The 10,111-nt window shown below is 39.8% G+C and overlaps 1 pseudogene; it reads right to left on the bottom strand.

The window, feature by feature from the left end:
* Positions 1-5,889: 5,889 nt before the first annotated feature.
* On the bottom strand, positions 5,890-6,538 carry LOC100351502 (mediator of RNA polymerase II transcription subunit 28 pseudogene; annotated as a pseudogene).
* Between the last annotated feature and the right edge of the window lie 3,573 nt (positions 6,539-10,111).

Genomic DNA, 10,111 nt, shown 5'->3' with positions numbered 1-10,111 from the left:
CTAAGCACCCGGGCCATCCTCCACTGCTATCCTGAGCCACAGCAGAGAGCTGGACTTGAAGAGGAGCCACCAGGACTGGAACCTGGCGCCCATATGGGATGCCGGCACCACAGGTGGAGGATTAACCTAGTGAGCCACGGCGCCAACCCCTGGAAGATTTCTTTCTCTGTCTTTCTCTGGTTGTTTATGGCGATTCCATTTATAATTACAGAAACTTGGAAGAAAAAAAAGATGTGCTTCAGTAGATGACTTGTGAGATAAACTAGTATATCTAGAAATGATATGCTATTTATCATTAAAAACACAGAGCTGTCATGTTGTGAAAACACATGGAAGTCTTAAATGTACATTACTGTGAAAGGCGTCAGTCTGACCTCATACTGTATAATTCAACTATATTAAATTCTGAAATAGGTAAAACTACAGAGACCATGAGCATTTCAATGATTACCAGTGGTTTAGATGGGAGAGAAGGGTTAATTGGTAAAGGACAGAGAATTTTTGGTGTAGTGAAAATGATCCATGTGATTCCATAAGAGTAGATAAATGTTATTATATATTTGTCTAACTCCATATAATGTACAACACCAAGAGTGAGCCCAAATGTAAACTATGGTATTTTGGTGCTAATGATTTGTCAGCAGAGGTTCATCAATGGTGAAGTATGTATTGCTCTGGTGGGGGGTGTTGATAATGGGGAAGCTATGTAGGGAGTCTGTTGGAAATCAGCATCTTACCTTCTCTAAGCTTTGTGATGAACCTGAAACTGTTCTAAAGATTATATTCTTCAACATTTAAAATAGGGAAATTTAACATATCATGATATAATCACACTCTTTGGTATTTATCCAAGTAAGTTGAAAACATATTTATACAAAACAGGCACATAAATATTTATAGCCGTTTTATTCATAATTGCCCCACACTGAAGCAGCAGATGTTTTTCGACAGGTAAATGAATAAACAAGCTGTTGTATATATCCACAGAGTGGTACAGATGAGAGAATGAAACTGAAGTTAAATATGAAAGTAATTTTCTTTGTTTTTTTTTAATGATTCTTAAACTTTTCTTTCTAAAAATTTTTATTAATATAAAGATAACGGATTTTATGGATACAATTCTAAGATAACCATACTTTTCTCCTTTCCTCCATCCCTCAAAACATCCTCCCTCTTTCTTTTTTTCCTTTAATTTTTGCAATAACTTTTTGTTGTGTTTCATACATACAGGTTTTTTAAAGATACTATTTATTTATTTGAAAGGTAGAGTTAGAGACAATGAGAGGGAGAGACAGAAAGAAAGGTATTCCTTCCGTTGGTTCACTCTCCAAATGGCTGCAATGGCCAGAGCTATGCTAGTATGAAGCCAGGACTAGAACTGGCACCCATATAGGAAACCAGCACCACAGGTGGCTGATTAACACATTGCACCACGGTGCTGGTCCCCATATATACAGTTTTTGAAAGCATAATGATACTTCCTACCATACCATCCCCCTCCCCCTCCCTTGCTCCCACCATCTCTGCTTTCTGTTTTCTTATTTTTCTTTTAATTTTTACAATGACATACTTCCAATTTTCTTTATAACCACAAGCTTAACCCTCAACTAAATAAAGATTTCAACAAGTAGTAAGTAGCAAAATCATTGTTCTTCAAGAGTATAGATAAGGGATTTAAACAATAATCAAATCGCAAATGTCAATTTTGCTCACATTATATTTTTGGTACTCTACTAGTTACCACAGATCGGGGTAACATATGGTATTTGTTTTTTTGGGATTGGCTTATTTCACTAAGCATAATGTCCTTCAGTTGCATCCATTTTGTTGTGAAAGACAGGATTTCATCCTTTTATTGTAGGATTCCATCATGCATGTGTACCACAATTTCTTTATCCAGGTATTAGCTGATGAAGATCTGGGTTGATTCCATATCTTAGCTATTTTGAGATGATGTGCTATAAAGATGGGGTACAGATAATTCTTTCACATGTTGGTTTCATTTCCTTTGGGAAAATTCCCAGGAATGGGATGGTTGGGTCACATGATAGATCTATTTTCGGGTTTCTGAGGAGGAAAAAAAAAGGAATCTGCATATTGTCTTCCACAATGGTTGTACTGGTTTACATTTCCACAGAGTATTAGGATAACTTTCCCCTAATATCCTTACCAGCATTTGTGATTTTTTAATTTTTAGAAGATAGCCATTATAACTGGGGTGAAGTGAAATCTCATTGTAGTTTTATTTACATTTCCCTGATGGCTAGTGATCCTGAGAATTTTCATGTGTCTGTTGGCCATTTATATTTCATCCTTTAAAAAGTGTCTGTTTATGTCCTTAATTCATTTCTTAACTAGGTAGTTTATTTTGTTATCATTGAGTTTCTTGAGCTCCTTATATAGCCTAGATATTAATCTTTTATCAGATATATAATCTGCAAATCTTTTCTCCCATTCTGTCAGAAGCTTCTTTACTTTGTTGAACCTTTTTTGAAGACTTTTTTTTTATTTATCTGAAAGACAGAGTTACAGAGAGAGTTAGAGACAGAGAACAAGAGGTCTTCCATCCTCTGGTTCATTCCCCAAGTGGCTATAATTGCTGGAGCTGAGCCAATATAAGAGCCAGCAGCCTCTTCTGGGTCTCCCATGTGGATACAGTGGCCCAAGAGTTTGGGCCATCCTCTGCTGCTCTCCAAGGCACATTAGCAGGGAGTTGGATTGGAAATGGAGCAGCTGGGACTCCAACTGGTGCCCATATGGGATGCTGGCACAGAAGGCAGGGACTTTAACCCACTGTGCCACAACACTGGCTCCACTTTGTTGAATATTTTAGGGGAGAGGTCTTGCTTCATATTTATGTATGCAGGGATCCAGTTTTCCCAACAGCATTTGTTGAAGAGACTATCCTTTCTCCAATGAGTGGTTTTAGTTCATTTGTCCAATATTAGTTGATTGTTGATGCATGAATTAATTTCTGGGGTCTCAAATCTGTTCCATTAGTTAACATGTCTATTCTTGTGCTAGTATCAGAACATTTTGATCATAACTGCCCTGTAGTATGTCTTGAAATCTTCCTCCAGCTTTATTTTTATTGTTTAAGATTGCTTTAGCTATTTGCAGTCTCTTTTGATTCCATATGAATTTAGGGTTGTTTTCTCCACATCTGAGAACATCTTTGATATTTTGATTTGGGATCACATTCAATCTGTAAATTGTTTTGGGTCATAATGGACTTTTTTTTTTTTGACAAGCAGAGTTATAGTCAGTGAGAGAGAGAGAGAGAGACAGACAGACAGAGAGAAAGGTCTTCCCTCGTTGGTTTGCTCCCTAAATGGCCACCATGGCCAGCACTACGCTGATCTGAAGCCAGGAGCCAGGTGCCTCTTCCTGGCCTCCCATGTGGGTGCAGGGGCCCAAGCACCCGGGCCATCCTCCACCGCCCTCCTGCACCACAGCAAAGAGTTGGATTGGAAGAGGAGCAACCTAGACTAGAACCTGGCACCCATATGGGATGCCGGTGCCGCAGGCGGAGGATTAACCAAGTGAGCCATGGCTTCCAAGCCATGAACATGAAAGATTTTTCCATCTTTTTGTGTCTTCTTCTATTTCTGTCCTCAATGTTTTGTGTTTTTCACTGTAGAAATTTTTCATGTCCTTGGTTAAATTTATACCAAGATGTTTAATTTTTGTAGTAATTATGAGACTGATCTTACAAGTTCTTTATCAGCCATGGCATTGTTTGTGTATACAAAGGCTACTGACTTTTTTGTGTCGATTTTACAACCTGTATTTTTGCCAAATGCTGTGTTCCAATAATCTATTAGTAAAGTCTTTTGGTTCTTTTATGTATAGGATCATATCATCTGCAAACAGGGAGAGTTAAATTTTCTCCTGTTCCATTTGTATCCCTTTGATTTCTTTTTCTTTTCTAATGGCTTTGGTTAAAACTTCCAGAATTACATTGAATAGTAATGGTGAGAGTGGGCATCTTTGTCTGATTCTGGAACTTGGTGGAAATGCTTTCAGCTTTTCCCCATTCATTATGATGCTGGCTTTGAGTTTGTCATATATTGACTTGATTGTTGAGGAGCTATGTTCCTTCTATACAAAATTTGCTTAATGTTTTTATTGTGAAAGGATGTTGTATTTTATAAAATGCTCTCTCTGCATCTATTTAGATGGTCATATGGTTTTTATTCTTCATTCTGTTATTGTGATGTGTCACATTTATTGATTTGCATATATTGAACCATTCCTGCATACCAGGGATAAATCCCAGTTGGTCCAGGTGAGTGATCTTTCTGATGATGTGTTGGATTCAATTAGCTGTCAATTTACTGAGGATTTTTACCAACTATGTTCATCAGGGACATTGATCTATAGTTCTTTCTTTCTTTTTTTTTTGACAACACGGAAAAACTGCTATTTATTTAAAAGAAAACTTTTCAATACAATACAGAAATGGCAATATAATTAAAGAAGGGGCAATAACTGGCACATACATTAGTTCAAAGTATTTTCACTAAGCACCAACTAGTATCATTCTCAAATCTTTTCATGAGGAGCACCTTTATTACTAAGGACTAATACTTTAAGTTTTTAATCAAGAAGTTTAAAGCTGCCAATGAGAGTTCCTAATTAGCTTTGTGATGACCAGGTTAACCCTCTTAGAGTGTAAGCAAAAATGACTTGTAAAAGCTTTGTTTGTAACTGAAGGGATTCACTGGCTTCGGCTGGGTATCAGGGCCAAGGGCTAAACATCACACACACCAGAAAACTAAGTAGTGAGTATCATGTGTCAGTGATAAATCATACATGGGACTAATACCTAACTCCAACAGGTCTTCAAGGATCGACCCACAGACACTGATTCAACCCTAACCTCCCAGGGTGAACCAGGCAAGGGCAAGGGAAGAGGTGAGCATTCAAGGCCAGGGAGAACAAAACAGCCAAGACTCAGCCCAAAAGATAGCACAGTCCACGTTTTGGGAGGAGGGACACAGCCACTAAGAGATTCTATACATCAGGGAAAGGAAAAGCCCATTCAACAAGAGGGGAAAATGTCTCCCTAGCACAGAGGCTCCACAGCTCTTTGGGGAGGCTCAGAGGCTGAGGATCACCCTGGGGCCCAGCCCTCAGTCCAAAGTCCCATCCCCTTAAAATGAAATTCACAAGCTAAAAGCTTTCTAGAAACTGTCTTTGCTCCAAAAAAGTAAAACATGAACACAGCAAACAAAACTCAAACTAAAAGACTATCAGAGTAAGCTTTAACCCCTGCTACTTCCCCTGCAAGAACAGGATCTGCCGTTATCTCCACTGATTGACTTCTGCAGAGCTTGTCAAAACCCGGCATCTCACTGCTCCTGCTAAATCCTCTCCCAAAGAAAGTAAGCACCACACTAAACACAAACACACCCCAAATAAAAGCCAGAGTGAACTTAAGGACCCCTGGAATATTACAACCCTAACCTAGGGTATTTAATCCTCTTCTGACCTATTTACAAAATACCAACTTCTGTAACACTCTGGAAGCATTGCAGACTTGGTTGCATTAGATTCCTCTTCTTGAGGTAGTTCAAAGTCTGAACACAATTTAGATATGTTTCTAAATTACCCGAGGAGAAATTATCCTAAAAGGCTTAAGCAAAATCCCTTTCCCCTGATTCTCAGACTACAGTAATTCTTTTTCTCAGATCATATAAACTAACCTAACAAATGTAAAGAGGATGAAAAGTCATACAAAAAATACAAAAAAAAAATCATCGTAAGAGTCTGCAGTGTCATCACACTGTCTCAACTTTGCACAAGACAAAAAGAAAAGTACTTTCTTAAGCTAAAGCCTTTTTATAAAGTATGCAAGAAATTAACAATTTATAAAAACCAGGGGGAAGTTTTAATTGGGAGCATAAAACCAGAATCATCTCATTCTCTGGCAAAGAGTGCTTCCCAATTCCAAGTCCAAAGGTGGACCGAGAGGCAGAACTGTCTGTCCAAGGCTGCCTCAGGTCTGCTTCAGAGGGGCAGGGATATTAGCAGACGCCTGCTCCAGGTAGGCCAATGAGCCCTGGGGGATCTCGGCTGGCTTTTTGTGCTGCAGGTTGATGTCCTCCAGCACCTGCTGCCAATGCCTCAGCTTGGTCAAGTGCTTCTGCACCAGCGCATCCTTCCGCTGCAGTTCATTCCTCAGTTCTGAGACATCCTCTTTGATAACTGGCTCTGGCTTCTGAACAGACAACTGCAATCTTTTTTGCAGGAAAAAACATTCTGTTTGTCTTGCAATATCTAGAAGCTTCTGGATACACTGATCAACACCAGTTCGAATTTCTTCCTGATCGGTGCCATTGACATAGTCCTGACTCACCAGAGAAGTAAAACAAGCCTTGAATGATGATTCCAACTCGTCCACCAAGGTACTGTTAGAACTTCTTGGAGTTCCTGGTGCTGCCTGAAGAAGCGAAGCCTGGTCTGGGAGTCCAGACCCTGGTGGCGGGGGCCCCGGTGGCAGCCAGGAGAACATGCCGCCCAGCGGAGTCGCCATGTTTGGAATCGATCTATAGTTCTTTCTTTATTGTATCTTTTTCTGGTTTTGGAATTAAGGTGATGCTGGTCTCATAGATGGAGTTTCAAAGGATTCCCTGCCTTTCAAACTTTTTGAATAGTTTGAAAAGAATTGGAATTGGTTCTTCCTTAACAGTTTTGTAGAATTCAGCAGTAATGTCATTTGGTCCTGGGCTTTTGATTCTTGGGAGGGTCTTTATTACTGATTTAGTATCCATCTTGGTTATTGATCTATTTAGATTTTCCAAATCCTCATGACTCAGTTTTGGTAGACCGTATATATCCAGAAATCTATCCATTTCTTCTAGGTTTTCCGATTTGATGGCATATATTGTATGTAGTGATTCCTGTTGATGCTTTTTATTTCTGTGGAATCCTTCATGACATCTCCTTTTTCATCTCTGATTTTATTAGTTTGGGTATCTTTTTCTTTTTTGATTAGTTGGGACAATTGTGTATTAATTTTGCTTTTTTTAAAAAAAATTAGCACTTCATTTCACTGATTTTTTGTCTCTTTTTTGGTTTCAATTTTGTTTACTTTTCACATTTTTATTATTTCTTTCCTCCCATGTTAAAAACAAATTCATGAATAAAAATTACATTTCTTTCTAAATAGCTAGAGGAGAGCACCAAAGAACAGCAAAGCAACAGAAATCCCGTATAGCACAGAAACTCAAGATATCCACATAAAGAAGGCTAGGAAAGGAAGAACTTTGTCCTGTCATCCCTCCGCTAGTCAGGATCAGCTAACAGCCATGGGAGACATCTTCCTGTGGGGAAGTAGTAAGCAAGAGGATCCTAGCAGCCCCTTCATCTACAGACACTTGTGTGTCCACCAATGGAGACCCTCTCAGATCCCACAAAATCTGAATCCAATAAGAGAGTTGAGCTACTCCTACAGGAGGAGTCAATGCTGTGCCCACCCACTGTGGTTCATGATGCTGTGCATTATCTTATAACTGAAGCTTCTACTCTGGGGTATGTTAGTCATTGCACCCCTCCATTACTCGAGCTCACTTGCCACCATGCCACGGCAGCTTGTAGTGAGCCACCCCTAGTCTGAGTTGTTGCTATGCCTTGCTTCCTAGAGCCCAAGCAATCGTAGAGTTGCATCATCCTTCTGTTCCAGTCACTGGGGCACCCTCTCGTCAGGGCTAAGCTGAAGTGGTTTATTATCCATCAGGAACCTGAAACATTGAACCATTGGGGTTGTCATACTTGAGAGCCATGGTTCTGGCAGCATCTTGACTCCAGGGGCTTCAGGCCTCTTTCATAACAGAATAGTCACACTTACCTGTCACAACTGATTCACTGACTCACCTCCAGAGATCCACTTCTCTCTCTCTCTCTCTCTCTCTCTCTCTCTCTCCTTCTCTCTCTCTCTTTATCTCCTCCTTCTCCTTGCCTTTTAAATAAATAAATAAATAAATAAATAAATCTTTTAAAAATATCCAACTATATGTTTCCTATGGGAGATACAGTTAAGCTTTCAGGACACAGGTTAGTTGAAAGTGAAAGGATAGAAAAAGATATTCCATAATTTTATGAATTTGTACATATATACATTCATTAGATTGACTCTGCACTAAGTAAAGAGTTCAACAAATAGTAAGATGGAAAAAAATACAATGTTCTTCATAGTAGAGATAAGAATTGTAAACAATCATCAAATCTCAAAATGCCAATTTTGCTTCTATATGTTACATTTTTGGTACTCTATTAGTTACCACAGATCAGGGAAAATATATGGGAATTGTCTTTTTGGGACTGGCTTATTTCACTGAGTTTAATGATTTCCAGTTGTATGCATATTGTTGCAAAAGACAGGATTTCATTCTTTTTTTATAGCTGAGCAGTATTCCATACTCTGTATATATACTATAATTTCTTTTTACAGTCATCAGCTGATGGACATCTAGGTTGGTTCCATATCTTAGCTATTGTGAACTGAGCTGCAATAAACATGAGAGTACAGATAACTCTTTTTTATAAGATTTATTTATTTTATTTGAAAGTCAGAGTCACAGACAGGCAGAGAATGAGACACAGAGGTCTTCCATTTGCTGGTTCACTCCCCAAATGGCTGCAACAACCGGAGCAAGGCCAATCCAAAGCCAGGAACCAGGAGCTTCTTCCGGGTCTCACATGTGGGTCTAGGGCCCAAGAACTAGATTCGTTTTCTACTGCTTTCCCAGGCCATAGCAGAGAGCTGTATTGTAGGTGGAGCAGCTGGGACTTGAACCAGCACTCCTATGGGATGCGGGCACTGCAGGTGGTGGCTTTACCTGCTATGCCACAATGCCAGCCCCCAGATAACTCTTTCACATAGGGATTTCATTTCTTTTTGGTAAATTCCCAGTAGTAGGATTGCTGAGTCATACGGTATACTTATTTTCAGCTTTCTGAGATATTTCCATACTGTCTTCCACAATACTTATACTAGTTTACATTCCCACCAAGAGTGGATTAGGGTACTTTTCCCCCCCACATCCTCTTCAGCATTTATTGTTTGTTGATTTCTATGTGAGAGCCATTCTAAACCGGGGTGGGGGGGGTGAGGTGAAACCTCATTGTGGTTTTGATTTGCATTTGCCTGATGGTTAGTGATCCTGGGTATTTTTTCATGTCTGTTGGTCATTTGAATTCCCTCTCTTGAAAATGCCTCCTGAAGTCCTTTTCCTATTTCTTAGCTGAATTGTTTGTTTTGTTGTTGTTGAGTTTCTTGAACTCTTTATAGATTGTGTGTTTTAATCCTTTATCAGTTGCCTAGTTTGCAAATATTTTCTCCCATTCTGTGGGTTGCCTCTTCACTTTGCTGAGTGTTTCCTTTGCATCACAGAAACTTCTCAGGTTGATGTAATCCCATTTGTCAATTTTGGCTTTGATAGCCTGTGCTTCTGGGATCTTTTCCAAGAAGTCTTTGCCTATGCCAATGCCTTGCAGAGCTTTCCCAGTGTTCTCCTATAGCAATTTGATGGTATCAGGTTGTAGATTTAGATCCTTGATCCATTGTTGAGTTGATTTTTGTATAAGATATAAGGTCTTATTTCATACTTCTGCATACAGAGGTCTAATTTTCCCAGCACTATTTGTTGAAGAGACTGTCCTTTCTTCAAGGATTGATTTTCCAGCATTGTTTTGTTGTTTAATGTTGCTTTAACTATTTGGGGGGGTCTCTTCAAAATTGATCAATGCCCAGGGTTATCCCACAGTGGATGCAATACTCACCCACACTGCCACCTGAACCACAGAAAAAATCTTCAGTCCTCAGTGTGAGCATGGATCCCTCTGCAGTGGCCTATCTCAGGCCGTCAGGGAGCTCTGAGTCCTGGCACCAGACATGGTGATTACCCAGAGACCCAGTTACACCTCATGCCCTATCATGCAGTCGTAGAGTTTCCACAGTGACAGCATACAAGTCTCCCACAGCCATGGGGTGCAGAGTATCTGCTCCTTCCCACTAGCCGGTCCCATCCACAGAAGGAGCAGAGACTTACCCAGAGCCAGCTGCTGGAGCCTGTGATATGTTGAGGATGTGGGCACCTCACAGTCC

Source organism: Oryctolagus cuniculus, chromosome 14 (assembly GCF_051225735.1).
Source record: "Oryctolagus cuniculus isolate XC-2025 breed Fujian yellow rabbit chromosome 14, ASM5122573v1, whole genome shotgun sequence".
In the NCBI taxonomy this organism is placed as follows: domain Eukaryota; kingdom Metazoa; phylum Chordata; class Mammalia; order Lagomorpha; family Leporidae; genus Oryctolagus; species Oryctolagus cuniculus.
The sequence above is the reverse complement of the archived record's forward strand: the minus strand, read 5'-3'. Positions and strand labels throughout refer to the sequence as shown.